Raw genomic sequence first — 5,153 nt, 5'->3', positions numbered from 1 at the left:
ACTGCTACCCCTGCATCTAAGGATTTTGTGACCTGGTTGTGGAAGGCCACCAGGTTGGAGCAACAGGACCTGTCTTTAATGAACCCGTGTTGATTGCCCCTAAGCATAATCTCCCCTGCTGGCCCCTCGTGGACACGCGCCAGGATAATTCTCTCAAAAAGCTTACCAAGGATCGAGGTAAGACTAACGGGCTTATAGTTCCCCAGGTCCTCCTTCCTCCCTTTTTTGAAGATGGGAACCATGTTGGCCCTCTTCCAGCCCTCTGGCACCACTCCAGAGCACCATGAGTTAGAAAATGCCAAATCAGTTTTTTGCCACTGAAGTCTGCAGAGAGAGGCATACCACTTTTTTATTATGCTTCACACTCCAGTCATTTGTATTGTAGCGTCAGATGTCCCTTCTCTTCCTCTGTCCGTTTGTACTCTCATTTGCTCCAGAGCTACCCATAAATACAATTTTACATTTTCTGGGCAAGAACAAAACCTTACGTCAGTATCAGATATCACTGGAGCTGGGTATGCAGTGTTCAGTATCAAGCAGCATGAATGCTGTGTGGCTTAGCAGGAGAGTGATGATGAGGTCATGGGGTGAGCAGCATAACTAGGGCAGAGCAAGCTGGGCACTGACCCCCTCAGGTCGCACCCCCACTCCCTAGCATCTCTGCACCAAAAGTGGCAGTTACATGCCTGCAGAGGATTACTCTGCTTTTCCTCTGTTTTGGGTTTTTTTTTCCCCATCCCCTTAATGCAGGCCGGGCAAACACAGCATTCCCTTTGTCATGGAACAGGTTCCTCGGGCCAGTGGGGTGCAGTATGGACAGGACAGCTTAGTCACACACAGCTCAGCTCCCCCGCAGCGCGCGGGGTATGGGACAACTCCTGGACCTCTTCCCGCGCTTAAACACCAAGGGCATTGTGGGGGAAGGGTATGCAAATTTCCTCCCGCCTCCGCCAATCCGCATCTGTGGGTAGAGCCCATCTCCTGAAATCGAAGTTGAAGGGGCAGGAGGAGCAGTAACGAGTCCAGAACCGCTCCCCTCTGCACAACCAATCAGAGCGGCAGGGAGCCCGACCAATCAGCAACCCTCTTTCTCTTTGCGACTGAAGTGAGTGAGCTGGCGGGCAGGTCGGTGGGGGCAGCCAATCATGAGCCGGGGAGGGGGCGTGGCCTGGTCCGGCGAGGCAACGCCTCCAGTTGACCCGGCCGGCAAGCGAGCGGCGTGGGGGCTGCCTTGGCGCATGCGCAATGCTGATCACGCTGTGCTACCTCTATCTGTGGGCGCGCTGGGGGGCCCGGCCGGTCGGGTTGATCCGCCGCACTGTGCGCCGCCTTTACCGCACCCGCTGCTCCTTCACCTTCTGCGGTTGCGGCGGCGCCGCCTTTCCCCCGGCCCCGCCCCGGCGGCAGCGAAGGCAGGGGCCGGTCGAGGAGCGGGTCTGCCTGCGCATCGGCACCAAGGTCTTCTTCACTGGCGAGGCTCAGGTATCCGCCCGTGCTGCGCCCCTGCCCCTCCCCCGCGGGCGGCGGGCCCCAGGGTTCCACCCCTCCCCTCAACCGTTTCCTTACCTGCCCGTCACCCCGCAGGGGTGTCCTGTAGGGGGGTCTAGGGTGTGCGGTTGCATCCCCTCTGCCTTCTCCACCCAGTGTTTAAAGCTAGATGGTAGGTCTTAAATATGAAATTATGGCATTGGAAGCTCAGATTGCTGGTATTTACTGAAAAAGTGTTGTCCACGGAAACAAAATATGTAAATAAAAATGCCAGTAATCTTTATTTACAGTGGCTTCCTGTCTCTGACAGATTGCGCACCACCCATTTAAAATAATATGACCTTAAGTACCACCAGCAAATGTTTCAATTCAACCTTAAGTACCACTGGAAAGTTTTTGTCATAAAAAATAATTATTATAATTATAATATATTGATTATATACTATAATTATAATAAATCTGTTAACGCGTGTCACTGACAGGTTGTCTGTGTCCCACTGGTGGTATGTACGCCACTGATTGGGAACTGCTGCTTTATAGGAATATGGAACTCTAAAACTTTTGGTTCAGAGGTGATACCTTTTTATTAGACCAACTAGAAAGCAGCAAAAAAATTATCTTTCTCTGCCAGCTTTCAGGCACGCCTCCCCTTCTTCAGGCTGAGGAGAAATCCAAGATTGTAAAAGCCCCCATTGGTAGAAAATAAACATCATTGTGTACAGACGAAGGTGAAGGTAGATGTCTGTTCCTCTGGGTCTGTGAGACTCCTTTTAGGTGAGATGCTCTTTGATGTGCAGATGACGCAGTTTCTCTTCTCTGCCTTTCTGCCATCTGACACCACTGGGGAAGTGTAGACATCTTTCTTGTTTAGCAGTGAGGTTTATAATTCCAAAATTGGCTAAAATATGGTATCTTCCATGTTTCAGGAATCTTATTTCCTTTATATTGCTTGCTGTAAGTCAGCAGTGAGTGAGAAATACATTATCAAAATTGAAGCATTTCTTTATTTTGAGGCAAGCTGTCCTAAGAAAGTGCTGGCAGCAAACCAGAAAGTCAGTTAAGACTATTTGGGGAAATACCATGATCAAGTAGGTGGTGGCCTTTTGGCTTAGATCAAGTGGGGGCATCTGGATCCCAAGACCTCCCTGTTTGGCATGTATGTAGGATTCCTGCCAATGGTTCTAGGAGTATCTGAAGTCCCAGGGTGAAAAGCTGGGATGGAGGATGCTTGCTGGTTGTAGCACCACACATGGCATCTAGAATGACTGAATTCTGCCTGCTCAATCAATAGTTTTTGGAAAGATTGAGTATTGATCAGTCAATACGATTTGGACCTGATTTAGCTGACTTGATGTGGAATACAAAATATATTAATAAAAAACTAATGACTTGGGTTTTGCGTATGGTACATCAAATAGCTGTGTCAGAAATGATCCTACATTTTGAACACTTTTACCATTATTGAGCATACATTGTAGAAGGATTGAAATTATGGTACAAATACAATAATTATTGTATACCTGGCAACACTGGTCAGGTGTTTCTAACCAGGCAGAGTTGAGGGAATTTTCTTGCTTGGGTATTTCCCAGGCTTTGGGCCTGGCTGGTTGACCCCCCTTTCTGTGACATGTGTCGGGGTATTTTTAAGCCTTCCCTCAGAGGCATTGGGTGTTGGCTACAACCAAGATTGGGGACTGTGACTGGGCTGTGCCAATGCTCCTGCTGGGACCAGAGGTTCCTGGCTAAGGGGTCTTGATGCTTTGTTCAGGGTTAGACCGATTGTCGGGGTTTGTCTTCCTCTGTAGCCCTCAGCCCAGGATCTCTTGAGTATTTATAGACAACATTTCATAAAAGCAGGGCATTGCTGTGGTTCCCCTGCTTTACCTGTGGCAGGTTAAGGTGTTAGATTTGTGTTGTGTCAGGGTTGACAGTAGTCTTATGTGGAGTTTAGGTTGGGGTGGGCAAAATGGTAGATTCGGTTGGCAGCCAGACTCCATTTCCTAGTTGCCTCGCCCACATCACTGGTTTTTATGGAGGCCCCAGGAGTGGCTGCACCGTGACACTGTGGGTGGGGCCAGGGTTTCCAAGGAGACTGGCTCTGGCAGTGTTGGTGGGGCACGCGGCTGGGTGTGGAGTGGCTCCACAGCCAGGGTTGTGATCTTGCAGCAGTGACAGCATGGTCCAGAGCTGGGGCAGAGCTGTGATCCGCTGTGTGCACACCCCTGCGTGGGCTGTGCAGGCAGTAGATCACAGCTCTGCCCCAGCTCTGGACCATGCTGTCACTGTCACACGATCCCAGCCCCAGAGCAGTTTCCTGCCCAGACGCATGCAGCACCAGTGCTGCTGGGGCTGGCTTCTGGAAACCCTGACTGCGCTGTCAGAGTTCCTCTGCTGCTGGGGTCCCCATGCAAACTGGCTACAGAAACAAGGGCAGGGGTTGCTAGGAAATGAAATCCACTGTGGTCTGGACTTTGCTTGCCTCTGGTTTAGATCATGGTTGTATGGGATGATCCTGCCTCAGGCACAGTTTGGACTAGATGAACTCTGGAGATCACTTCCAGCCCAACTTCTGGGATTCTATGACTTCATGGCTCGTCATCATTTCCCTGATTCCTGCTTCTGACTCTGCACACCACAGAAGTTAATGACCCTATCTTTTAATGGTCTGAAGTCCCACTCTTTAAACTGTCCTTGCCTCTGCAATGTTACAGTCTGTTAGCCATCCCTGGAATGTCTCTTCTCTATTTTCCACCCTTGCAGGCTGTTTTTTAGCTCTAGCTAAAAATCTTAGCCCAGGTGTGGAAATGACGGGCAGCAAAGTTTTAGAGTGGCAGTCAAGATACTCAAGATCAAGAAGACCAGCTTTTACTTTATGAACCCTAATGAGAGACGTGTTTAACTGTAATGATAACTGGACTAATGAAGCAGTCTCTTTTGACTGTGTTTTGCCTGGTTTGTTATGCTTTAACATCACCTCACTGTCACATGTATTAAGCCCCGACATGTTTTAAAATGGCCTTGGGGGTGCTTTATTTAAATAAAGGCTTAGATAAAGGTTTAGAGGTTTATATAAAACCTCCCACTGCCTTTTTTTTTAAATGCATGGAGCCTTAATCCATGTGATGGTGAGCTGTTTTAATTAGGGTGGCTGTCCAGGATCCACTCTGATTAAACCTACCCCCAACCCCAGCTGCTTATGCATTGGCAGGCAGTGAGGAGCTCAGCCAGGCAGCTTGGAGAGCTGTGTGCAGCTGGTAAGCCTGTTTTGGTGGAAGGAGAGGAGGGAAGAAGCATGGGGCAGGGCACAGATCAGCGCCCCCTGCAGTGAGGGAGGGAATGGGGCTGTGGGGTCAGTGCTGCTCAGCCGGGGCAGGGTGGGGCAGGGGTGCGGGATGGAGCCATGGCTTGTCCAACGGACGTGGGGAGGGGGAGGGGGATGGCTCCCACCATTGCATACACCCCAGGAGCGCATGGGGGGGTGCTGTTCCCCTGATCTGCATGGCGGGATGGCACTTCAGGCTGGGACCAGGGCTGCCTGCTGGGGCCAGGCTCTTCCTGGTGTGCTCAAGGCTGCACTCGGGCCAGGTGGTAGCATCTCTGGGAAGGGGATTGGGGGGGTTGCAGCCACTCCTGTAACTCCCCCCTCCCAGCGCTGCTGCCACCTG

At 50.8% G+C, this 5,153-nt stretch overlaps 1 protein-coding gene across 2 annotated transcripts in view; it reads left to right on the top strand.

Moving 5' to 3' along the window:
- HLCS (holocarboxylase synthetase) overlaps positions 1-5,153 on the top strand; it is a 189,085-nt gene that overhangs the window by 2,560 nt on the left and 181,372 nt on the right. Inside the window, exon 1 of one of the 2 annotated variants that reach the window (XM_019528912.1) lies at positions 1,254-1,482. The exons of the other annotated variant lie outside the window; for it this stretch is intronic. The gene's annotated coding sequence lies outside the window, so the exon portion shown is untranslated. Of the gene's footprint in view, positions 1-1,253; positions 1,483-5,153 lie in introns of those variants that run through there. 2 annotated transcript variants of the gene reach the window in all.

This window comes from Crocodylus porosus, unplaced genomic scaffold, assembly GCF_001723895.1.
Source record: "Crocodylus porosus isolate Cpor-Errol unplaced genomic scaffold, CroPor_comp1, whole genome shotgun sequence".
Lineage (NCBI taxonomy): Eukaryota > Metazoa > Chordata > Crocodylia > Crocodylidae > Crocodylus > Crocodylus porosus.
The sequence above is the reverse complement of the archived record's forward strand: the minus strand, read 5'-3'. Positions and strand labels throughout refer to the sequence as shown.